Here is a 27,179-nt window from a genome sequence, read left to right on the forward strand (position 1 = left end):
GACGTTTTCTTGTATCTTACAGAATCGCTGCCTTTCCTTGCAGCTGGTATGTCATCACTCCAGCAACCGACATCCCTGCATTACAGCAGCTCCCATTATTTACCTTTCCCAGCACTTTCTTTAGGAGCCCCGCACAGCCCCACTGGCAGGCACAGGTTGTCTTTGTGCCTAGAGAAGCCCTGCTTGCTCTGAATACTGCCTCACCTTATGATTAGCACTCATAATCTGTGGCTTTTACTGCAAGCATTTTACTAGTGATAGTTTTAGATATTAACAAGCTTATCAGAAAGTAACAAAACAGCCAAGAAAGCCTCAGCCTCCCCATCCCACGCAGTTCAAGAGGAGCAATTCTCGCTGACAGGAGTCTGCTCTGGCCCCTATTTAGCAGGTATCACATTATAGCGCAGTAATCATTTTTCTCTTGCTCTCTGCGAAGTGGGAAGTGAAGTTACCATCATTCTCCTAACAATGTGAAAGATTAAGGAGTTCATTTCCAAATCACTGCAATAAAGCACAATTGGCAGGCAGGGTGAGAAGGAGAATAAAAAAAAAAATTGTACAAGTAGCAGGCTGAAGTAGCAAATGGCACTTTTGAAGCAAGGCTTTGCTATGTGTTTTCCTTGGGAGACTTGGAGGTACCCGTCTCCTGAGGAAACCAGGAACAGGCAGGGGACAGGTAACCTCTGCAAAGCCAAATCTGAGCTGTCACTGCTCCACACGAAGGGGCTGAGAAGGGGGAGTGTGATTTCCCTCCCCTTTCACACACCAAACAGCTCCTTCTCACTGGTTTAGTTAGGCTATAAATAAAAGTGTCCTGTCATCATCTTGGCTGATCCACCCCCTCTGCTCTCCTTTGGGCTGGCTCTGCCTTTCCTGGATTCCCTGTGCAAGAACAAGAGACGAAGGGAAGCTCCTGGGGCTGACACGGGACATTCAGGCCGTGGATGGCCCTCTGGATCACCCTCCTCGTGCCAATAATCCTTCCAGGTCCTTGTAATGGAGCCTCAGACACCGGGTGCCTCCCCCGGGCCCCAGGTGGCTGGCTTTTAGCAGCAGGAGGCACAAAGTCCACTGTTTGATTGAATATTGAATATTAGAGACATGCTTGGGCAAGGCTTATCACACCATCTCTACAGATCGCATGATGTGCTGTGCTCCCAGGCAGGGGCACAGCCTGCTCCCAGCACAGGTGAGGAGGCAACAACAAAGAGAACAGGGCCATTCAGCTGAGCATCGCCTGCACACACCTCTGGCCAGCTTCATTTCAGGTTTTGTTTCCTTTTTCTTTCTTTCTTAAAAACAAACAAACAAAACCAGCAACAACAAACCAAAAAGCAGAGTTTATGTATCCACAGTGTACATGAATGTACCGCTGTGATGTACATTCTCACTTGCCTCAAAGTGCAGGTTTTTAGTTGGGATAAGAGCAAATGGTTCTTCCCGTGCCGTGTCTGACTCAGCCTGAAGCTCCTGCCTAACCCTGGAAGCGAGGTTCCCTCCGAGCTGCAGGAAGCCGGAGCACTTGGGAAAACTCCCAGTCAGATGGCGTTGCAGATGCTCCAATTGTCAAGCTCCAAGTCCTAAATAACATGATAATATCAGGGAAATGGCAAGGGACAAAGACTAATGTGCCTCCTTTTGTCCCGGTTTGCCTTCTCGCTTGCTATCTTGTCTATGCAGAACACAAACCCTTCCAGGCAAAGGCTCTCGGTTCCCACACAGCGGGTAATACAATGGGACCCTAACTCATGCCTACAGATCTTTCCCTCACACATTTGTATTATCCAGCTTGCCATCTTGGGGTTTGCTGACTTTTGTATTTGTGTTTTCAACACGGGAATTCAGAAGAGGGCCCAGAAAAGAGCAGAACCACCTCAGAATGCATTTTAAAGCTGTTTTCCATTTCACAAATCTTCACTGCACAGGGAGAACAAGGGAGAACTCTCTGAACCTCTCAGGTTCCCTTCCCTCCCCACAGATGCTGAGCAATTTAACTCCCTGCTTTTTCTAGGTGGCTGCATCTGCTCAGCATGGCAGTGGTTTATATCAGGCATTAGAGCACCGTGCTCAGCAACTTGCTGATCTTCCCAAAACACTTTAGTGCATCAGCTCTATCTATCTATATGTACCTATCTATCTATAGACCTGTCTTTGTCTCCCTTGTGAGAATGCAGTTCTTCTGGCACAGGCTGAAACTATTATTTCAGTTAACATGGGCAAACGAGTGCAATGGACAACATCAATAACACGTACCAAATATTTCCCTGAGTCAGAGGTCTTTCAGGACAACATTGGAGATGCCTCTGGTGGGTCCCACAGAAGCACTCAGTGCTTGGTACATAGTCTAAAAGCTAAAATTTCACTTTGCACTTTAAACAAAAGTTAGATTTCTGGTCAGCTGAACAAGTTAGAAATGAAAGAAGCATGCCATGTTACAGTTTGTACTCCAGAACAGAGCACTGAGGAACTCCTAAACTCCTCTGAAGTCAATACTGGTACATAATGCTTCCTGGAGCTCAAGACTATGTAAAAAAACAAAACAAAACAACAAAAAAAAAACACTAAGTGACAAGAAAATGAGTCATCCATTCTTTTGCTCTTTTGTAATTTGTTACGGGATGCAGTTCTAGGGGTTATTTTTAAACAAACAAAGATTTATTGATTATAGGATTTTTTTTCCTCTCTCTTTTTTTTTTTTCTTTTTAGTTTGAAGCCTCTTCTTCTAAGTCAGTGTGCCAGTGTCTCATGCCTGTAATAGTTTGCCCCTGAAGTGCCCGTAGATCAAATGGTTGAGATATTGTCTTGGGATATGGGAACAGGTTTGACTTTTTACAGTTCCAAAGTCTTCCCTCTGTAGACAAGGGCAAGAATTTTGGCTTAGCTATGTGAAGGTGTTTGGATGCCTTATTCCTATTTAAGTACCTAATTCTTATTACAGAGGAGCTACAAATGTAAGCACCTCTACAAATCTGGGATCAACTGAGCTTTACAGCAATCCATCTATGAATCTGGGGTAACTTACTTGGTTGCTCCACGTGTCAATAGCGAGAACAAGTACACGAGAACACCCTCAGATAAACGGAAACAAATACAAACCCAAAAGTTTATCCAAACAGCCTTCTCCTGCTCAGCTTCCAACACTACACTCAGTCCCCCCATTTGTCCTCTCTTGGACCCAGCCTACCCCAGCGACTCCAGACCGAGTACCAAGTATGATACTTTGCTCAGGAGCCTGCTTCTACAGGGACATTCACAAATGAAGACAAATCAATTAGAGGCAGGAAGTCAACGTGCAGAAGTTAAAGCATGCTGATTCCCCCTGACCCCTCTCTTGGAGTGAGCCGTGCTGAGTCTCAATCCTCCTTTCCAAAGGATTAACATGGATTAATGGCTGGCAGACTGACAGCCTTCAAACTCTAACCAAGGGATCATTGTCGGCCCGTCCCCATTCCTATTGCATTCCTGTGGTGACTGGTGCTGGACATCCAACTATTTAATATGGATACTGATGACCTGCAATAAAATAGAAAATCATTGCAGGCAAAGCGTACTAAGGACACAAAGACAGGAGAGCAGCTAACAGCAGAGAAATACAGCTCCCTTGGTAAGCTGGCTGCAGACTGACAGCAGGCATTTTGACACAGCAAAGCAACAAATGTGCACCAAATGTGCACCAAATCTGCAGGAGGCCAGAGGACTGCAGCAAGTCGGGGCTGAGGAGGGCTGCAGAGTCGAAACAGAAACACCTGGTCTGGTACTCCCAGTGCTGCATGGGGCCACAAAGATGAACACTGGCTATGAGACAGAAATATCAAGAAACAGCTGGAAAATCCTCCTATTTCTGTACCTGGCACAGGTTTGCCAGCTTCTGAAGCGTCATGCCTAGTGCTGGTGTTGACAGGAGAGGCAGACTACCAGTTTGGGAAGGGCTCAGGGAAGCATGGTGGAAATATCACACCAAAAAAAATCTCATAGATTTGCTGGAGGAAGAGTAATGGGATTACTTCATGGGCAGTTATAAATACCTAAGGTCGGCGACTAAACATTTTTTGGCTCCTTGGACTAACCAGCTACAGCATTAGCAGCCAAGCTGAGCACACACAGCGTGATGCTACAAAGACGGCACACACATTGATGGGGATGGCCGAGGGGGATTTTCCTAAATGCAGCTGTGAATTTGCAACCTCCAGCACTTTATACATCAGAAGTGGATGTTTTTCTAAAAGAGTAACTAAAGGAAGCCTGATGACATTTGTTAGGTGGGTGACAAGAATGCTCCCTTCCAGCCTTACAGAGCATGCTTTTGTATTCCCCTATTAACACACTGTATGAAGGGCATTGTGGTGATAGTGTCACTGCTGAAAGCTGCAACCAAGCACTGAGCTGCAGGACTTGTGTGTGAGCAAGCCCTCCTCCTCTGCCAGGGCAGCCCAGCCGCTGCTGCCAGCTGTGCTCGCTCGCTGTTTGGGGTCAGTCCAGTCCTGCCTCTTCAACCCCTCGCCAGCTCAAGGAGACCTGCAGCAAAAAAAACAGTCCTGGAGAACCCTTATTCAAATGCTCACACAGGTGTTACAGTTTTATGGCTAAAACAATCCCCTCTCTCTCATGCTCAGAGTTTTATTGTGAGTATTGATCCTGCCCTGTGTGAGCTAGGGTGCTAATACCTCCACTGAGATATTTACAGTCCCCTGCCACCGTGCTCCTGCGGCGCGGTGCCGTATGTCACTGCTACCTGTGAGGCTGTTGCTAAGCCATATTATTCACTGTTTGTTTTCCTGGATTCCAATTTCTATGGGTTTTGAGCACCACTTTAAAAGCATTAATGTCAGTTTTCATACATTTGCTACTGAAATTGAAAATAGCTTTTTGCGTTGCCTTGAATTAGAAATGAGGACACTATGAACCCTAAACAGTGAGGTGCCAATATTCTCCTCCACAAATGCAGGTCTCCATATAAATTCAGACACCCTTTAAAACGATATTATATTTCCAAAGCAAATGCAGATAACCTCTACCAACCTTGGTTTTCCACTGAAATTCAGTTGCAGAGCACTTTTATAATAGCCATATAGAGGAAAGTTGTCATCTTGTCATACCAAGAACCCCAGCTTGTCCCTTTATAAACCATTTTGACACTGGCTGACAAGAAATGTCAATTTTTATATTTTTAGAGAACAAATCAGCTTTCTGGTCTCTTGAACCAATACACTTCAAAAATGTGTATCCAGCCTGAGATTCTACAGATAATAATTAGATTGATTATCCATAAGAAAAACCAAGCTCAGTTTACGCCAGTGTCGTATTGCCTTCAGACACTGACAGTCCTGCTGGCTCTGAGTCAGGGAAAGACTGCAAGAGTCACCATGTCTTGTGCATGCTTCTGGAGAAAACTTCAGGGCATTTTCTCTGGAAGAGGCACCAGAGCCATAGCATTTACCACCTGAACCAGCGCTCTGGCTCTCACAGGCAGCAGCTGCCAGCCTGACACTTGCTGTTGCCAGGTCCTGGCTTCACCTCCCCAGAACTTGTCCAACTCCCATGTCTGGCTAATGCTTTCCTCCAGGTGAAAACTAGTTTCAATTTTGTCAGAAATTCTTAACCAAAGTATTGTTCCAATGTTAAGATACAGATTTTTTTATTTTTTTTTTACATCCTTTCACATGAGAATCATTAATTCTTACAAGTTTTACTTTGCTTTTGCAGGGTTGCTTTCTATTGTTTTAATCCTGACAAAGACACAGGAATAATTACAAAGCCAAAGGTGACACACAAACAACTCGCTCCAATATCAAGTAATTGGTCTTGATTTCAAAAAAATGCCATTCCCTTGGTGGAACACCTGCCAGCTCTGGGCGAGCTGATGGCAAGGCACAGCACGGGGTAACATTTGGGTACCGAAGCCAGCACACGTGCGAGTGCAAAGCCCCGTGGCAAGCAAGTCCCTGGGGATTTGGTTCTGCGTAGCTAAGAAGGGGATTGCACCCATGTGATACCAGTGTCTGCCTTAGGAACTTTCACGAGAGGCACATCGGATTTGCTTTATCCCTTCAAAACGGCAACGGGAAGTAATCTCTAAGAAAAGAGGAAAGCATTAGTATGCTGCCTCTAAGGGATTGCTCCCTTACAGACCTAGAGTAAAACATCAGCCTGCTGAGCCTTGCGCTGACTTTGGAAACCAAGGAAGAGGTGCTAATATGACACAGATTTGACACAAAAATCATCTCTCAGGCAAAAAAAAAAAAAAAAAAAAAAAAAAGTAGCTATTGCATAATAATGTAGCGTCTGGTTGTCTGCTGGTGGAAATTAGAGAGAAAATTAACTGAAGAGCTATTTGCAGTCAAAGAACAGAAATCTGATAAATCTGATGAGAGACGGGCAGCGCTGCCAGGGAAGGCAGCACGTGCTTAGTAATGACAGCAGGGCTTAATACCATTTGTAGAAATGGGGAAGAAGAAGATCTCATTTTTGTCACAACCAGAGATGTTCCTGGATCATTGTTGCTTCCCTGGGGCAAGAGGGCTCTGGCTGAGTGTCTCCATCTGCACCAGGGCTTCTCCTCCTTCCTTTCAGCCTGGTCCCAAGGTGGCTCAGAGGGGACAGCAAGGTGGGGACAGCAGGATGGGGACACCTGCTCCCACCACCACTCCACCTCCAGCTCCTGCACTTCTCCAGTGGGGAGACTAAGACAACAAAGTGACCCCCTGCTTCCATCCCTGTGGTAGCCCCATGGGCCTGGCCAAACCCACAAGGACATTTCCTTTCCAATTGCTATTCACAATTTAAAGCTGAAGCTTCACTTCTTTGTGAAGGTGAAGAACAAGTCTCTCACAAGGTCGGCTTTTCCTCGCTGCAGCCACACACCCCTACAAGCCCTACAAGCGCATTGGGGCTGTCTGAGCTCGGCTCAGCTTTGGCTCCATTTACCCCAGAGCTCCACGTTGGAGGTCTCGGCCTGCTGGCTGAGCCCCATTCTCCTGAGGGGATACACGTCCCCAAGAAGCCCGCATCTGAAACTGGTGACAGTTCCCGAAGCCGCCCCAGTCTCTCATTCTGGGAGGCCTCGCTCAGACTCCCTGAAGAGAAGTGAGTAACGACTTTTCCTGTGCCAGGTGCCAATCTGAACTAAAATACCTCTTTTCTTGACATTGCTTTTTGCCACCTTCCCGGGCTGCACAAGCTGTGAGTGCTGTAGCTCAGTTCACCTCCAGACCCAGCAGGGCAGCACCCTCGGGTCTTTCCCACCACCCAGGGACATGCAAACAGAGGCTCCAAAGCATTTCTTTAACTCCAGCCTTCTGATGCAAACACCACAAGTGCCATAAAACAAACATTAACCTTCAAAACATGCTTAACAAAGTGATCATTTTGGAAAATATATTTTATCCTGCCCAGGTACCCCCATTCCCACCCCCCACAAGTGCAGGCAACACGAAGCTCAGCGCAGCGCAGGCCGGTTTCCACCACATGGGCAGCACGCCGCCAGCTTCCCTTGCCTTGTGCCGTTTTGGCAGCTTGACACCAGTCTGAGCAAGAAACAACTAACACCCAAACAGATTAAATGATGCAGAATTATCTATCACATCAGTCAGCATTTTCTATGAGATTAAATAACGTTTTTTCTTCCTTTTTTTTGTTTTTTTCTTTTTTTTTTTTCCTCCAGCTCTGCACTGCTGGCAGCCACAACGGACGCAAGAGCAGAGCACAGGGTTTGGGAGTGCCGAGCCACAGCTCACAGCACGACCGCAAAGTTCCTGCCTCGTGTGACTGACCTGAAGCTGACGGGATGCCTCGGGACTGTGACTGCCCCAGTCACAGCCTGTGCAGGACGGGAGGAACAGCAGCCTCGAACCACGCTGCCTCCAGCACTGCCCTGGGTCCCTGCTCTGAGCTGATCTGATCTGCTCACCCCTAGCCTTCCCCAGCACAAAGCAATCTGGCCTGGAGCCAGAAGCCTGGGAGGAGTTTCACATTATTTTAGGAGAAAAATAAATCCTAGTTAATTTCTTTGCAGGGAGCAAACCCCCCTAGCGTGCAGGCAGCTGCCAGCACACACTGTAAGGTAGGGTCAGAGGCTCCTGCTCTGCCAGCCGGGGCTCTCCTGGCTGTGCCCTTCCCTTGCTTCAGCTTGTACTGCAGCCACAAGAGCAAGGAGCCTCATAAACTTCGCTGCAAGGAGGAAACAGTACCATGAAACTGAACAATGGCTCAAGTCTCCTGTACATTTAGAGACAGCTAAAGCCACGCTGGAAATCCCTGATTATACGGGGCTTGACAGGAGGCAGAAATTATCTCATGCTTCAAAATCAAACAGAGGTAAATAGTCAGATCCTCAACAAAAATTAACAGAGCTGTAGCTAAATCCATCTATTTATACCAGCTAAGGAGCTGCTCACTGTCCTTCTTTACAAAGAAAGATCTTTTCGGGGTGAATGCTCAGCATTTTTCACAGTCCTGCAGACCCCCAGTGCAGTTTAAATGTCTTATTGCAATGCATCATTAAGCCCTTTTTATTTTAACCTTTTGCCCTTCTCAGTTCATGCAATGAATTTGTCACAGTCCCTACGTGGTATATTCAAATATAATTGCTAGAAGCTCTGCAACATCATCAATTTGCTCACTTAGAAAGGGCAGTGCTTGAAGGATACACAAACACCCGTCTAACATCAACTTCAAGAATGCCCGAAGCTGATATTGGTTAATATTTCTTCTTCCAGCTTGTTAAGGGCACTGAACAAAGAAAACAGCACCGGCCAGGAAAGCACTGACGCATTACTATTGATCAAGACAGTCCAAACAGCACAAGATGCTGAAGAGGGAGAATATTCCTTGCCCCAGCCACAAGCAGTCTGGGACAGAAACATGAAAACAAGTGACACAGCCTGCTGCTGCAGTCGGCTGGCACAAGAGATAGAGACGACTTCCAAGGTGTGCCCCACACCTCACACACAGCAGAACATCAAAAGGGGCTGGGTTTTGTCCTCTCCCCTCATACCAACACACTGGCTGCCTCCTGGCCAGCTGCATGCAGGAGTCACCAAGGTGGCACCTCCCAGCCCCTGCCAAATGCCAGCGCCACGCTGAGTGTAGTAACTGGGGTCAGAGTGGGAAGGTTACAAATGTCTGGGGCTCCACAGCCTCCTCCCCACAACACTGTGTGTGGGGAACCGTGGCAAGTGCTCCACACTGCAGCATCGAGAATCGCCCCCTCTGCTTTGCATTACCTGGCTCAAGCACGAGACTGCTGAAGCAGGAGAACAGAGCCCACAGTAGCCGGTGGCACTTGAATGACAGTCTGTTAAATAAAGGTGCATTTGTCTAAACCAGGCCTTGACATAGAATAAAAGAAAGCAAACTGTGTGAAACAACAACAGAAAGAGAGGAAGAAATTAAAGATGGAAAAAATAATAGATCCACTTGAATATAGCACATTGGGTAGCTGCTTAAAAAGAGTCCATGTCACAAGTTTTCAGCAGTCCCCTTGAGGCTGGCAGCAGCACTGCCTCCCCTGGCCGCTGGCATGGCACACTGTAACTCTCACAGAGGTTACAAAGGAATCCATATCTAAGACATTTGTGTGGTTAAAAGCACTTCCAAGTGTCTCTTGTACAGCATTAGATTTTTTTCAAGACACCTAGGAAGTACTTCCATACTTCAATCCCTGAAAAGAGCTGAAAAAAAATCTTCGCTTACAGGCAAGAAAACTGTTTCCTTCTGAATCCAGGTGTTCTCCCAAATCCACCACTTGCAGAGAAGGGGGACTGGCACTGACACAGCACCAATGTGCTCTGGCACAGTAATTACTTTGTTCCCTCTGTAAAGATGTTTATAATGAACATAAACACATATTCCTCATTTTCAGTGCTCTACTATATTTTCTCTCTCTCCAAATGGCTCCAGCATCAAACAAGAAATTGGTAACTTTATTGTCTTCCTCTCAGAAGCAGCTATAAGCATCTATCAGTGCCAAGGCAATCAATGAGCACAGGAAAAAAGATTTGTGGCTCCCATTTCTGCCTGCCCCACACCGCCTTTAGAAGCAGCGTTACATACAGGGGCTGTTACAGTTGCCCGACTGCACTCACCTCGCAGGACTTCATGTAGTTTACATTTAGCAGAAAGCCTCACGTGCCCACAGCAAAGCTCTGAAGTGGTGGCATCGTTCTCCTAAAACCTCACATTCATGCTCCTCTTCTTGGAAAAAAATGAAATGAGCCTTATGGAAATCCCCTAGTAGGCAAAATAGAGACTAGAGAATGAAGTAACCAAACAAGCACACTGAAATCTAGGAAACTTAGAAAAGATTAAAGTGAATTCTAAATAATCCTGCTGAAAGGATGAGTCCCATTTGCCTCTATCAAAAGCTGGGCCAGATTATGCTGTGCAGACGGTTCCCCGCAGGCACAGCAGGCCAGGACTGCTCATCTTGCTGCTTCCCCTTTCTCACTTGCTTTGTACCTGCTCAAGCCCTGCTGGACCCAGTACACAACCTACTGGATCACGTGGAAGCTCACCAGAAATTCAGGGACAGAGGTATTACAAAGCAACACATCATCTAGCAAAAATATAGCTTCTAGCCTCAACACTTCTCATACCCTCTGCATATTCTGAGAGGTGACAAAGATTTGGTAAAAACTGTTCTATGAGGGGTTTCATTTTCATTTTCTGCAGTCTTGGTGCTGAGAGGCCCTTGCTCACTGCAAAGACCATGCTGCTCAGCCATAATAAAGAGCTCAGTCATCACTTGCACTGCCCTTGCACTGTACCAAAGGCCCAAATGCAGGTGGTGGAGAGAGATTCACATTGGAGTCAGCTCATTCCTGGAATGCTGTGACTTTCCAAACCATCACTGCATGTTACTCTTCACCCTCATTGCTGTGTTTCTCATTATCTCCGGAATTAGACACCTGTCAAAGTCCATCCCATTTCTAGGGAAGGGAATAAATTATTGAATACTCGCCATGTCTGCTTGCATTGTCATTTCCTTTTTTTGCTTGCACTTGGCAGCTCCCTTGTTTTTGTTTTTGCCTTTGCCAACTCTTCTTTCTGCTGGCATAATGCTACGTTTTAGCAGGATAGGAAAATTAATAGAAAAGCACTCACACTGAAAATTGCACTGGAATGATATTAAGTACACCTAATTGATTTGTTAATGAATGCCTCCTGTAACAAAAACATTTTTGTTCCAACTGTTTAATCTGTTATTCTCCATAAAAAGTTAAAAAAAAAAAAGAAAAAAGACAGCAGCTTAATTAAGTGCAGCAGGGGGATGATAGGCAATTCAGAAACAGACAGTGACTCCTGGATAAGCAGCTAATCAAAGAAGAGCCTTACCTAACGAGAGCCAGGAAGAACTGAGCACTCTGTCATATTTCTGAGAGGTTTAGCTCCCAGGAGCTGCCAGGCGCTTTAGTGTTTGGGGATCGGGCACTACCTAAGTGCTCTGAACAGACCAGCTTGATTTCGTGCTGCAGGAGCTGCTCTCGGAGAAGGCATTTTGTGACTGTGAAGCGGGTAGGGCCTGATGGCCTTTATCTGACAGCCTGCATCACAAAACCTAACGTATTTGACTTTGCAGTTACAACCAGAAAGATGGAAATGGTTTGCTAGCACAGCTCAGCAAGCCACATCACTCCCCGTGTCATGCTCACCGGGCGCACACACCCGGCCTCTGGCAGTGCCCGACCCAGCCCGGTCCCATCCGTGGCCAGGAGCTGGGCTTCGAGCAGGCTTCACAAGGTCGGCAGCACCTGCACCCGGTCGCCACCCCGCAGAGCTGGTAGCCACCCCTAGAAATGACACGGTGGGTAGGCAAGTGGTCACTTTAAATCCAGTCCCATGTTCAAACTTGGCTGCTGCTGGCACAACTAAGCTTATTCGCTAGCCTCATCGTAGCCAACATATGAAATTTGGCTCTACACAGAGAGCTAGAAGGGACTATTAGCAGCTTAAGCCTTCCTTACGCACTAATATGAAGGCATAAGTAGGATTTAGGTGATGCTTAATCCCTGTGCTAGCCCTCTGCACAGAAGCAAGCTGTACTCAGAAGAACAGATTTTAGGACAAAGGAAAGCCTTAAGCTTACAGCTTTTTTTGACAAATACTCCTGGTTACTTCCATTTATTCAGCCTTGGAAGCTCTGCTTCCTTCCAAGTGACAGAAGATTAAGAAAGAGAATGAAACTAGGGCCCTGACCCTGCATCTTGTATCTGGACAAAGCTGGGTGCTGCTGTAGGCTTTTTACAAGTCCCCAGAGAACTTTGGTGACAGCCTCAGAGGAAGGCAGCACCATGCCCTGGGCCCCTCGGGCTGGTTTCTGCAGTACAGGAAGCCGATGCAGGCTGAGATAGATTCTGCTACACCATTTTGAAGTGCGTCCTTTCTCTGAGAGTGCTTTGCTATTGCATTATGGTATGTTGCTTCCTTACTGTATTCATTTTTATTACGCATATTTCCCTTGACTTGTTGAGAATGCACATCCCTGAAGGAATTATATTAATGAAGTCATAGTAAATGAGATCCAGGTCTCCTGCTGCATTTCTCGGTGTGTTTGGTTCCAAGAACAGCAATGCTAAGCAAGGAAACCTCACAGGGAGGAAATAGGGTTTGCCTACTAGCAAGCAACTGGAGCAGTTTATCATAAGACTGAAACGAAAACAAAAGAAGAAACCACAAAAGGGTTTTGTAAAGTAGAGTTTGTCACATGGATATTTTCAGACCACACTGACTTGATGTGCACAGCTCTTCAATGAGATAAGCAGGCAACTCTCTGTCTTCCTGCATGCAAATTAACACAGAACAAAGCTCATCTCCCACCTTTAAATGGACTGTCAACACTTCTAATGGCAATGTTGCTTAATGACCCATCTTGGATGAGTGGATGAGCTTGGATGAGCTAGATTTGAAATTACACTCAACAGCACCCAAAGACTCCAAGCCAGAGCCAACCAGTCATGCTTGGTCCTGTTCAGGCACATAGGGACAGACAACCTAGAGATGGAGATGAACCAAAGGGTCTGTACTCAAAACCAAAAGAAGGAAGAAGAAGAGAGGAAGTAAAGACTGAGAGTTGGCCCAAGTCCCCAAGCTGGCCAGAAACAGGTGCTGAAAATGGCTCTCACTCCGGCCTCTTTCTCCAGCCTGATTCACTGCACCATGCCAAATTTTGCTTTTAACAAGAGGCTGGTTACACCAGCCTCAAGCCTCTGTGCTGTTACCATTTTTTTTCTTTGAAACATTACCTAAAGCTATAATCAATGTTAAAAATAGTAAACTCATAATCAAACACTTCCCCCCTAGAAAATGTTTTGAATTGTAGGAATAACTGAAAAACCTACATACAAAACAAAACAAAACAAAAACAAACAAACAAAAAACAACCTTCTTATTCTAGCTTGTAATTATAATACAAATGGATTTTCTATATCAGTAAAGCAGCACAAACGTGTGTTCTACCTTGGTCAACTCACATGAAAACTGGTGAAAGAGACTGATCTGCTTTCTTTGGTATAGCTTTCTGGAAAGATACAACTACTCTTGAAAAAAGACCTGACAATGTAGTAGATTGTAGGAAACCTTAATGAAAAGGCACTGCCTGTGCTATCGAGCCCGACTCATGCTGACATGAGATGCATTTGGTGATACAGTTCAATTCCAATAGCACGGCTTTGAGAACAGATAAGAACAGGCATTATTAACAGCAGTGAAGATGATAGCACAAGGGAAACCAAATCTCATGTCTAACTGCTTGCCACAAGGTTATGAATATTTAGTATTTACTTTAAATATGAATGCACCAGTTCAGTTCAAGTTTACCCTAAAGAAAAGAATTTCTTTAATCCTGTAATTTCCAATGTAGATGTCTACTTAGAGGCAGCTATAAAAAGAAAACGGCCATAAAATATAAGTTATGTGTAAGAGAGTTTTGTAGTCTGGAACTTGGGTTTACATGATGAAAACAGCATCAGTATTGTTCCTATCATACTTGTCCCGCTATTATCCCTTCATAGCCTTCCACCCGAACGCAGTGCAAAAGGCATGGCTGCCCCTGTAAGCACAGCAGGTGCTGTTAGGGGGAACCAGTCTTGGACTAGAGGACAAGGAAAGACCTTCCTTCTGTAATGGTGGTGAAACAAAAAATAATAAAATGAAGAGAGAGTGCATTACCTTGAAGTGCAGATTCCCACAGCGAAGGCCCCAGCAGGTGCTGGGGTTGTCCTCGCCCTCAGTGACTGTGAGCTGGAGTGCCCAGCTCCTGGGGGCAGTCACCTCGGGGTCAGGCAGGCTCGGGGTTCTTGTTCCCCTCCTCCCCACCTGTGCCAACAACAGTGCTGCTGTGGGCCAGCCCGAGTCCTGCACCCAATACCTGAGCAGGGCCATCACCCCCAAGGGGTCTGCACTGGCGTGAAGGACTGGGCCCCCAGGACTCTGCTGGTCCTTGTGGCCAAGAGACAGCAGCCCCCTCCTGTGAGCACTACAGCAGCTGCTGAGGGCAGGCAACAAGCACCAAATGCAGTAAAATCTTCTCTGAGTTGCTCAAGCCAGAAGGTTTGGTTCTGAATATTGACAGGGCACAGATCTATGAAAACAGGTGGTGCAGTTTTTTTCCCCACATTAATTTTTCGGAGCATGGCTGAACTGCCAAGGAAAGAAAAATGACATGAAAAAGAGCTGGACTTGGGTTTAGGGCCGCCTTATTGTGTCTTCCACTCCAGTATCTGCTCAGTGACTGAAGGTCTGAGATGGGCAATGAATCCATTAACCCATTATCAGGGTTGGTATGGATTAGGAAGCATCACTGCTGCTGCTCGGTTGTACTGGAAACAGAGGCAGGTGAATTCAGGCAAGGGTCTCACGTGCTGCCTTGTAACGTTACCGGAGTGGGCGCGAGGAACCCCCGAACCCAACCGCCACTACCGAGGTACCTGAAGAACACAGCTCAGAGGGTTGCAGCCGCAGACACACACCAAGGCCAACCTCTGATGGGAAGTTCACAGCACTTAGGTGTTTTCCAGAGGCAGCAGTGGCACCATTAGACAAGAGCTACAGACGCACTCTGATCCCTGATTACAGCCAGGCTCACACACTGGGGCAGCTGCCGCAGAGCGCGGCGTCTCAGCAGGAATTTGCTTAGGGAGGCTGCAGCAGAGAGGTACCTGCCTTTCCTTAAACACCAGCAATATCTCACTCGCTGCTAGATGTATGGCCTCAGTCCTCACATGCTCGCAAAGGTGCTGGAACCAGCTTGAAACGTGTGCTGGTTTCTGACATTTGAGTTATGCAGAGCCTGCAGGTACAACAGGAAGCTGTCTTCACCTCCACGCTGGGATAGCGCCTCACCGCAGGGTAGGCTGTGGACTGCTGACATAAGGCTTTTGTGTACATCACGGAGAGGCAAAGGTTTGGTGAGATTTATTCCCTGCGTTTTCTGGATCAGGCTGACCCACTTTTATTCCTGAAAGAACTGGCATTGTTACTCAAAGCCCCAACAAATGTCTGATGCAAGTGCTTGTGAGCATGTGAGGAGGTGACAATGCCCATCTTGGTGCTGTGGAGAATTAGAAGTAAAACCTAAAATCCATAAAAGCACACTCCTGCAGAAAGACACCAGAGATGGGCTCTTATTGGCCATTGCACAGAGTTAAGTGCAGAGCAGCACAGTGCATCCCCGTACAACCAGGAGCTGTCCCCCTCACTCCCCCATCAGCATTTTTCCCTTTTGATCACACGCTCCCCCTGGTGCTTGTTCGGTAAAACAAACCCGCGGGAGGAAAGGAGAGCCTTCTCCCTACCCAACAGCCAAAAAGCACGCTTGGCAGGCCGTACACTGAGAGAGGCTGGTGATCCGAAATCAAATCCTGTGGCCCAGAGCTGCAGGAGATGAAGTCTCGAGAGGACGTGCGCTGCTCCCTACCGTACTCTGTGGCCAGGGGACCTGCCAGCACCTGGCTCCTGTCCTAACGCCGCCGCCTGCCCGCTGCAGATGCACCTTGCCAGTAGTGGAACAGGGGGGAAGGCCTGGGGCTGGGTGTCTCGCAGCTGGGTACAGCAAAGGGCTGCCGGAGCGGCACTGCAGAGAGAATCTCTCGGAGTTGCTGTTTATGTGTTTGTTCTGTTTGAAGTGGTAATAAATCCGGTCCCTGGCAGCGGTGCGGATCTGCACAGTGTACAACGCTCGGATCAGGGCGCTTGCTTGCATGGGAAAGAAACTTGAAAGGCAAATTGTCCGAGGAGCTCAGATTCAAGCTCAGGCCGAATTCACACATCTCACGGGTTATTACAGGCACGCACAGCATTTGCAGGATTATTTGGGCTGTTCTTACTGCGACTGTGAATTTTCCAGAATTGCAGGCAACCAGCTGAGTACATGGCTGGCTCCGTGCTTTTCTTTGGCCTCTGAGAGACTGCCTGGGAAAACATCTCCTAGCTTTCATTTTATACTTTTATTTTCCCCAGTGGGCAGAACGAAAACCACCAGAACTTGCCAATGACAGAAGTGAGGCATTCCTTAATTTATGAAATCACAAAGGAAGTGATTCCAACTTATCCCATTGGAATAGAAGAGATTAAATGACCAAAGAGCAATTTTGTCCAGAATACTTGATTCAGAACCAAAGAGGGAAAGCCACGTGGAGTTTTCTCACTGCATTTCACCCCACTTCTCTCCTCCACCTGGCCATGACCACTCGTGGGCAGACGCTCCCCTTGCTCCTGGGGGCCTGAGCATGCTGCCATCACCCTCCCACTGCCAGGTCCCCGGGGCTGTAAGGAACAAGTAAATATGTGATTCAGTCCTACCTCGTCTGAGTGACTGAAAAGGGCAGGCAGAGGTTTGCTCCCGAGGCTTCACTGTAGAAAACACTGGCACTCTGATGCTGCTCCATGGATACCCTGAAGTGTGTGCCTAGCCCTGTGTGGGCTAATAATTACACTGACAGAGAGCATTTACACTTACTTGCGTGCACTATTGGGCTGGGGACTTTAAAAGGTGCAAGGAAGAATATACATATATAAAGAAAAAGAAAACTCCTGTAAATCTAGAAAGAAAAAAAATGTATTTGACAAAGGAAAAATAGGTCTAAAGAGAGGTCAATAGGAATTTTACTGCTGGATTTCTAAGCAGCCAGGATATGGCTTCAAGCTGCGAAAAAATAAGTAAGGGAAATACCTCTGTTTCCCCCTATTTCAGAAAACAAAACGATTATTTTAACCTGAACCACAGGGTTTGCAGTGACCGTTTCCTCTCATAGTTGGTCTGCTACCACTGTGAGCACTCCGCACAACTCAGTGCATGGATCAGAAGCAGAATGATATTGGTGCATTTCTTAATAACAGGCAATTGGATCCATTAAAAATGTTATTAAACATGCTGCTCGCAGCATTATCAGGAAGGATAAAAATTGCTTGTGATTAAAGCAGCGTTTTACAAATCTTATTCCAACTTTAGTGCAGCAGTGAACCACTCCACCCAAACTCCCTGCAGCAGCCTTGAAGCACAAAGCGAGCCCCAGCAGTGACACTGGAGCAGCGAATTCAAGGACTTGCTGTGCGCAGGATTAGCATGTTCTTTGCGGAGATGTGAGAACGTTACAAAGCTGGCGAGGCTAAACTACAGACTGAATCCCAGCCCTGTTTATGAGACGACAGTATTCATTTATTCTAGTCCACCAAAAATAAATTCAAACCAAATTGCATTCTAAATTAGTGTTTCATTATGTACAGCAAATACAGAGAACTCAAAGATACAGAGAGATAACACAAAACAAAGCTTCACACTTCTTAATTGTAGCTATTACCCTTCTCACTGCCAGCTCCTCTTTTTTTTTTTTTTTTCCTGTTTCAATTTATCTGATGCTTGTGCAGAACTCTCTGCTAAGCTGCCATTAAAGAAAGTGTTAATGGAGGTAATTAAACCTAAGGATTGTTGACATTTACTAGAAATCAGTGTTTGGACTATTGGCAGTCCTGTACTCAGGTATCACTTATGCAGTGAGCTCGTAAGACAGCAACATTCAAGAACATAGTCTGGTGTCAGCTGAAAACACCAGCACCTGGAACAACATTATGACTCATTTATGAGTAATGGGCTGGAAATCTTACAATTTTTCATGTATTATTCACTTTTGTGGTGGTTCTTCATCTAGAACAGCACATTGAAGGTGAGCATTAGAGCCCAGGAGAGAGCAAAGGTGCTCCACGATCCCCTGCAGCCAGCAGGACAGAGCTGGTGGCCAAGGGACAGGGGAAGGACAGGGGAATTCATTAATGGTCCCTCCAGTCCCACCAGGAGCTCTGAAGGAAGCCAGCTCCACTTCACAGATTACTAGAAACAATGTACACATCCTGAAAAATGACTGTCCTAATGATGTTCAGCATGGAGCAAGCATGAAAACGCCCATCTTGGGCAACACCAATGGCTGCATAGGAAAAAATCTTCCAGAATTAAAATCTGGAGTTGCTCCATTTTGAGCTAGCTGACCAGCTCCTGTCCCGTGGGGCTGGGCAATGGGCTTCACGCTGGGCACAGAAGGCTGTGGGAAACCTGGGGTGACACTGGCCACACCACTGAACCCCTGCCTGTCTTGTTTCAGAGGTTCAGATTCCAGCCACCCCAGTTTCTAGTAGCACAGATACCAAATTTTAAAGAATTAACATTTGTTTGGCTACAGGTAGGCAGTTACTTTCAGCCTTACTCTGCACAAATGGCATGCCTATGATATATTTTTATAGACATCGGTGATGGAAACATAAAAATAAAAGAGATTGAGCTTAAACAGCCTGTCACAGTTTGCATGGTGGGATGGCTGTGATTAATATCCAAACAACATGTTGTCGGTTCTCACTAGATCAAAGTAGGATAAATCCATAAATTTGAAAAAATAAATCCAATGTCAAAATACAAAACCAAAACTCCAGCAATTACTCATTTTCAAAGATGACACTGCTGAATAATAAATGATTTATAGGCATGAAGTAGAAATTCTTCAGAGTTATTGTAGTTAGGGGTGTGAATATTACCGTACTGAGTCAGGGAGTAGCAGTTAGCACCAGTTAGAAGCTGCCAGCTTTGTGAACAAATCTTGCTTTTGGCCACAGGTACTCTGTCACGCTGCCGCTGAGGCTCTTCATTGAGCCAGGCATTGCAGAGCAGCACACTATTCCAGGATAAGCTCATTAGCAAGCCCCTATCAATTTGCAAGCAATTATTTTGTGAGCATACACACAGAAGATGTGGGAATGGAACTGGCTTGAATTTAAGTCTCCAGGGACTTGCACCTGAGAAGATGCATGTGGATGAAACAGTTGCAGCAGATTAGGTTCCTGCCCTTCCCATACCTGTGGGGATCTACCATCTCCATAGCCTCTTCAGGACTGGAGGGAAAAAAGCCCCAAAATCCAAACACCAAAGCATCCTGCCCACATTTCAGCCAACAGCTACAGGAGTGGCGCACGCTCCAGTGGAGCGTACCTCTCTACAAACAGCTCATGGACAGGGAGAGGGCAAATGACAAGAAAGGAGGCTTGGGAATAAACTTTGCAGAGGTGGGGGAAAGAACTAAGACAAAGCAGAAGGAAAATAAAGGCAAGAAAAAGTAGGTGGTCAAAAGGGGATGGAAGCATTGTTCTGTTTCTGTGCCCTCCTGCTTATTGTTAGGACTTTATTGCACTTCTCTACTGTTTTGCTGCTAGAACACCATTTTCTTCCCTGCTTGGCAGCATAGCAAGAATGTGGCATGCTTTAGAGACCTCTGTCATCATCTTTGTTTCCAGATTTGTCTCTTCAGCAAATCTCCATGTTTCGTATTCGTTCAGATTGCTGCAATTTACATACTTTTAAGGGAACCAAGATCTGCCTAGGGGAGCACCACAGTTTTATCAGCCCCTGCACAGAAAATCTCTCCCTTCTCAGAGATGGCTCCAACTCTTAGCTCAGGAAAGCAACATCTTCCTCTGTTGGCTACTTTTTATATTTAGAAAAAATTGTACAAGTCTGCCACTGTCACCACATGTGGCCCCTATTTGAGCAACAATAGCAAAGGACGGCAAACGATAAACACGACGAAGCAGATGGGGAAAGGAGAAGAACGAGTAACACGGGAGGCTGCTTTTGAGGAACACGGTGAGCACTGCTCCCTGAAAGTTGGCCCCTCAAGGTATGAAAGAAACAGATCCCAGGATCAGCTGCAAAGCACACCTGAGACACCAGCACTGGATGTACGCACGTGATTAAACCTATGCTGAGCTCCCTGCTTCACCAGCAGGCAGGCTGCATCTCCCTGCTCTGCAGTCACAGTCTCGACACATTTTAATGTGGATTTGTGTACCCACTGCACTTCAACTGCCCGTCAAAACAGTGCTACTTAGTGAGAAAACTGTGTTTTAATGAGGTATGCTTCTAAAGATTTAAATTCAGCCCTAGTTCAGAAGAAATGTGTCCTCCTCCCATTTCCAGCTGGTATTTTTCCCCTCAACCATGCACACAAATAAGGCTACGATAGAATTTCAAGGTAGGAAAAGCGATCAACAGACCTAGGGAAAAGGATGAACTTGAAAAACACCAAAGCTGTTAGGTTTATCCAAAGCACAGGACAAGAAAGGAAGTGGCCATGAAAGAGAAATTCTTCAGAAACTGCCGTGTTTCTGACTGGTTCTGCACATCTAATTAACCTTTAACGGCATTAATTGGTGTCTACTACCTCAGTACTCCCACATGAAGACAGCTCATAAAAGGCACTGCCTTCTAAGGATGCTGTGGGAGTTGCAGCCTGCTCGCGGCTGACTGGTAAGAAGGCCCAAGGCTCAACCACCTTCCCCAGGGCACTGCCGCCCAAGTGGCTCTTCTCCTCCTGACTTCGCAAAGCCTGGAACAAAGGGGAACAGCTTCTTCACAGCACAAATGCATGTTTCTCACTAACCATTTGTCCTCAGGGTCTTGTTTTCATTTCAGTTAACTCAGTTCTGCCCTAACAGATTCTCTCTGTGTGTAGTGTTTAGTTACCTTGCTCTCATAGCTCTTGGGGATTTGTGCTTTAAAAATCACACAAGCTTCTGGTAAATGCGGATGATCACCAGACTATAGGAAACAACAGCAATGTAAGGTTCCTTAACTTACAATATATTCCCTAACACAATGCTGGAACATACACCTGGGGACTTGGGCCATGGGATATCACCTCTGCCCCTGTCATGTTGGAGACTGGCTTAAGTCCTGCCTGTGAAGACAAAGGCTCCCTGAGGGCTCTTTCCTTGTAGTTACCTATTTAAAGTGTGCCCATCTATTTGCTGCAATGGCTCTAGATGCAGTGTGACAACTGGAAAATGTAAACCCTGCTCCTGCTCGTGCCCCATCAAGTGTAGCTGCAGTCCTGCCCAGGCGTGAACTTCCTGCTCACCAAGCAGAAGCTGTCTTCAACAGGGCCGCGTGCTGTGTGCAAGCATCAGTTCAGGCACCCAGACAATACAACGGCAAATAAATGGTGTGTTGTGCGCACTCCTTGTGCCACAGGGCATACGTTAGATCACTACAAAAGGTTTGCTTCTGCACACCCACTTCGTGTAACCTGAGGGCCCCATGGCTACTGTTCTGTAAGTGGCCCCTGCAGCGCGCACTCCTGCTGCCTTGGCCCAGGCAGCCCTGGGGGCTCAGCCCCCTCTCCCTGCCACAGAAAGTGATAGAAAATCCAGGCAGCGATACACCACCCAACGGGCTTCACAGGGCTACTGGCTGCTGGGGCAGTAACACTGCAACCTCCTGTTTTGGCCTGGTGATTCAAAAGCCACAAACAATGCACACGAGACAGAGGCTAGAAACTTCCACTAACCGAGACAGTATAGGCTGATTCCTTTTGCCTAAAGCCGTCAGAAATCCCACTGCCTCAATCGCTTGTAGCCGAGGACCAACCACTCACCTGTAAGTTCTTGAGTCCTTCCCATTGATGTCCAACAGCACACATGGACACAACACTGTCATACACTGCTGGCAAACCTGAACAGACACGTCTGTTATGGTTGATTAAATCAATCCAATTTGACCCTATCATTTAACACGACTTCAAGGAGACCTTTTGTCATCCAACTCCAAGAATTTGATGCTTCTTGACGCTGGCTAACGGAGGGATTCAGAGCTTCATTATGAAAAGGGATTTTCTCACAGAATTGATAAACCCGTGGTCCATACCCTCCCTCTGGACACTGAGGTTTGGGAAATGCACCTAACTCCTTCCAAGTGCAGTAGACATTGACAGGACTAGTTGTTATTTGAGCTCCCTGTGTCTCCGGCACAGCCTAAGGAACAGGCTTCACATTTTCTTGCATTTTCTCTGAAGTTATGCAAGTTTTACTAACAGAACCTGTATGTTATGGCTCTCCCCAGCTGTTGGTGTACCACCCCTGAAGTCCTACCTAGCTCTAAGCTTTGTACAAGACAGCGAGTTTATTTCCATAACATGTTATTTTCAGTGCAAAGGTTTTCCTATTTTAATTCAGTTCCTGAGTTATTCCTGTTTTCCACAATGTGGCTTCAACAGCATTTATTGTAATAAAAAAAAAATAATAAAAAGCTTATAAAACCCCAATATGCAATTATTCTTGTTGAAAAATTAAATTGGCCAATTGACCTATAAATAGCATGAAGGCAGTGGAATTCCTAGGACACCTCCCTATCCATAGCTGCCTGTGGAAACATCCCAATGCTTTCAGATTTGCTCAAAGGACCCAGACCACTGTAACAACACCACAGGCAACTTCAAAGAGTTGAAAACTAAAATTTCTTGAAATCTCCTTACAGCTTCAGTATGATCTGAATCAATACTGGGCCTTTTATCAAAGCAAAAATGTGCTGCCCAATGCGAAGTGTGAAATTAATAATGCATGCACAAGGCCAATGCACAATGTTTAATTATTCTTACCTGATTCAGAAGTCTGCTGGTATTCGTTGTCACCAGTTGCACAGGACCACCATCTGCAGCTTGGAATCTGAAAGCTGCTTCTTCAGCACTGGAAGTGGGACGACATTTTATTTTCCAGTTTAATGTCTTCTTGCAAGTTACAGCGTACTCTGGCACAAGGTCTTACAAGAGCACATGGGTACTTGTAACACAGAGGAAGAGTCTTGACAGAGCCTTGCCTGTTCCGAGATGCTGAGATAACTGATTATTCCTTTTCAGACTTGTGTACACTAGCTACAGACCTTATGAAATCTCTTTGACCTGAATAGGGAACTGAAAAACTCCAGTGTCTGCAGAGCATATTGCTGAAATATAGGAAAATTGCTTGACGTTTTGCAAGGAAAACAGGTCCACCTGACAGAAACAATAGAGGGACTTGGAAATTGGAAATTAGAGCTTTCCAACACAGCTTTCCTGTGTGGTCTAGCCATGGGAACACTGAGTCTTTTTAAATTGTAAGGGCTTTCATTCATTTCCTTATCAAGCTGAACATGACTCATCACTGATCAGTGTACACTAAGTGCACATGCTGTGTTGAAATTAGCTTTTAAATAAGATTTATGCACGGCAGGACAGTGTAGACAGTGAAAGTGGAAAATACCGAGAAGATGGAAGGTTTTTTGAGTCAGTCAAAGGTTTTTTTGATCAGTCAAAACCAAATCAATGTTGCTGACCAGATCCAAGGTTCATTTAAAAGCATTGTTTAAGTTAGCATCATTTCTTCCAGGTGAGGATTTGCTGCCTGAGTTTCGAGACACGTTGGTAAGACACATTTAGGTAACAGCCTTTTACATTGTGCATGCTAGCAGAAGGCTAAGTTTGTTGTGCTGTATTTGAGCTACATAAGCTGGTTTTATCTTCCTGAAACCCTATTTTAGAGATTCCAAACAGAATTCCTCCTCTAGCCTAATCTCTTGTGATCATAGATCACACTATATCTGTGAGGACAGCCAGCAACTGCTTTCTGAAAAGCCTTTTTTATCACTATTTCATTTTGCAACAAAATGTAATCACTCAGCTCCGTCAAGCTTCCCTGGGCCTGCAGAGCGCCCAGCCAAGTGAAAACACAAAGTGCAAGCCAAATGAAAAACCTTGCCGTGCTTCGCATGGATTGAAGAACAGAAAAAGAGAAATGGAAGGTGTGTAAAAAGGGAAGGTGCTTGTTTACAGGATATGCAGGCGCTTATATTTAGCGGCTAATGTTCCATGCTACTAGTGAAAGACAATGAGGGAAGTAAAGCGGGTGTCAGATAGGTTAACCACAACCTTTAATCTACAGTTTCGGTATTTCTGGGCAGCTGTTTCTGGGAAAGTATGCTAGGATGCAAAATAGGCAAGAAAACCCCAAATCATTTGTTACCTCATCATAAAGAATAGGAAACAAATATTTTGGCATTTTGCAGGCACAAGGTATACAAAAGGGTAATAATTCACTCTTCATGGCTTGGAGCTCACTTTGTGCACTGCCAGACGCCTGTTAAATTGATGACTTGATTGTCTTTTTTTGTACAAAACAAATAAATGAAGAAAGATACTCTATTCATTTCAGAGCAGCATGGAAAACAAACAATCCTACTTCTCTCAGAATAAAATAATACTTTTAGCTTTATCATTTGACACGTTCTTTTCCACTAACAGTCAAAATCCAGTTTTCTGGATGAAAAGTAACCTCCTTCCCCTTTCTTTAACCACAAATGTTGACAATTATATTGTCCTCCTCCAAGATACTCACTTGCATATGCCTATACCATTCGTGTAATTGAGTTTCTGGAGGGACAACCAGAGCAACAAAGTGTCTTAGATCTACGAAGCATTTCTTCCTATTTCATGTGGTTCTCAGAGACAAATAATGTCACACACAAGGCTGGTCTTCACTGAAGTGTTATTTTCAAAAACGATGTAATTTCAACATTAAAAAAAAAAAGCATGCAATGATCAGAGAAAGTGATGGGAAGTTTTGTACTATATCCATCTGTCCTTTATAGATACATATACCTAAAACAGAAAACTTTCCCTCTTTTGCATATGCAATTAATTCTGGGAGATAGTACATGTTACAGATCCACAACATATTAGTTACAGACAGAAATGATAGTACAAAAATCAAAGGTTAAAACTAAGAAATAAGCTCTTTACAGCTGAATGCCTGTAAAGTTTGTTGGAAGTGTTGCTTATAGTAGTCCCAGTAATACACCAGGTTTTACATGTGCTGTTCCTTGTTCTATAGAAAGCAAATGGAGACTATTTCACTAAGTTAAGCATATGCATCGTTGTTCGCAGGATCTTTTGCCTTCTACCACTAAAGGCTGGTTGCCATCTCCCCATCCCCACTGACCAGCGGTACCATGAGTATTTCTCAGTTGTAACTCTTCATCCAGCAGAACATGTAACAAAAATATTCTGGTCTCATTAAGAGGAAAGAAGAATGACCAAAATGAGTCAGACTACAGATTCATATAACTAACACCGTGAGACTCTGACAGTAGCCAAACCCAAGTACAGAGGAACGAGTATTGGATCAGAGGAAACATTTACTGATGCTTTCCCAGAGCCCCCATCAATTTGGAAGCCAGGGGCCAACAGATTTAGAATTTAAGGGCACAATTATAAAACTAATTAAGGGGAAAAACTGTTTTTGGAAGCTCGGGGACCCCTGGCTTGGTTTATCTGACTGTCATTTTGGCATGCCTGCTTATTTTCACATGAACTAAATTGCCATCTTCCCTTTTTTGTTTGTTTGTATTAATGTGTGTGGGGAAAAAAACCAAGACAGTCCGTTTCCTTGATGTGGCAGGATACATGAACTAACCAGGACTCAAGGAAGTCTGAAGTGATTGCTCCCTCCATTCCTACAACACATGCACTCATGCTTTGAAGGATTCATCTCCCAGTATCATGTTCTCAACCTTCATAACACCGAATTCACTTGTGTAAACGACTCATAATTGTCCCAGGAAAGGAAAGAATAACCCAAAGTCTGAACAATGCCTCAAAACGAATGAGGGTTAGCTCACCCAGATACAATACAACTCCAACTTGGTCAAAGGAGACCATTCCAATGACTTCATTAAGAGCGCTCTGAAAAAAGATAACACTGTCTGTTGGAGAAGTTCCACAGGTTTGGACAAAGGTCACATTCTTTGACCATGACTGAGGGAATGAAATTCTAATCTGTAACACCACTGGCTGATGCATTTTGGTCTCCAGGCTGAGCATTATCATGCTGTATCAAACAGGAGCACAGCTCTGAGATCTTAAATGGACTCATACCACTTTTCCTGACATAGTTGAAGTAGCTGGCCTTATACCATAAAAGCTCTCACTGAGTCTGGGGTTTATTTAAAAAACAGAGATTCCCCAGGCAGGTTCCTTGCCATTTCCCCTGGAAATGGAACAATGTACTGGAAGTGAAGTTATTGCATGAGAACCATGACTCAAGTGCCTACTGGGGTCCTCATGTGGTATCATTCCAGGCAGGCTATAAACATGTAATTTTATTTCTATTTTTTTAAGAAATAATATCTTTGGCAGAAGGTAAACTGAGGAACAGGTAATGATTAGATGTGCATTTTGACATATTTAAAGTTATTTATTAAAAAAAGGACTGATCCGGGGTGGGAGGAAATGTGAGCTAAAGATCTTTTTTCCTTGGATAATAAAACTAGATTATACCATTCTTCCTTCTTACTTCTCTCTTGGTAACAAAGAGAAAGAACAAAGCAAGGGGAAGAATAAAGGAAAAACTGGAAAAAGAACAGTAATATTACAATATCAGTAAATTTTCATGGCAAGCATTTTAGATCATCACATCTTGAAGGAAACTCAGGGGAAGAAATAACAGGCTGGAACAAATTCCTTCTGATAACCTCTATCATAAAAATTATTTTGCAGGAAACTTTTTTCATGCTAACACTGATTGGAGTGGATAGAGGTTGGGAGTACAGGCAAGATGCAAACCATATGATATCTTACCAGTAGCTAGTTAAATACATGGCGTCTGACTTTTTATCATCAAGGACTTCACGTATGTAACTTATTATGTCTATGTCTTAAAATCAAAACAAACAAACAAAAAACCAAACAAATCCTTTTCTGTAGGTAAGAAACATACTCACTGATGCAGATCACTAATTTTCAACAATCCTAACAATTCTGGCTTTATGGAGCAGCTCTTTCTTTCTACCAATACCACAAAATGTAGAAAGCTGAAGAGGAAACAAAAGTTAAACCAAACCA

At 45.1% G+C, this 27,179-nt stretch overlaps 1 protein-coding gene across 2 annotated transcripts in view; it reads right to left on the reverse strand.

The window, feature by feature from the left end:
• SUSD3 (sushi domain containing 3) overlaps positions 1-23,148 on the reverse strand; it is a 69,429-nt gene extending 46,281 nt beyond the window's left edge. For both annotated transcript variants that reach the window (XM_072044389.1, XM_072044388.1), the window contains exon 1: positions 22,905-23,148. The gene's annotated coding sequence lies outside the window, so the exon portion shown is untranslated. The remainder of the gene's footprint in view (positions 1-22,904) is intronic.
• Positions 23,149-27,179: the final 4,031 nt, after the last annotated feature.

The sequence above is a fragment of the Anas platyrhynchos genome, chromosome 13 (assembly GCF_047663525.1).
Source record: "Anas platyrhynchos isolate ZD024472 breed Pekin duck chromosome 13, IASCAAS_PekinDuck_T2T, whole genome shotgun sequence".
Classification (NCBI taxonomy): Eukaryota; Metazoa; Chordata; class Aves; order Anseriformes; family Anatidae; genus Anas; species Anas platyrhynchos.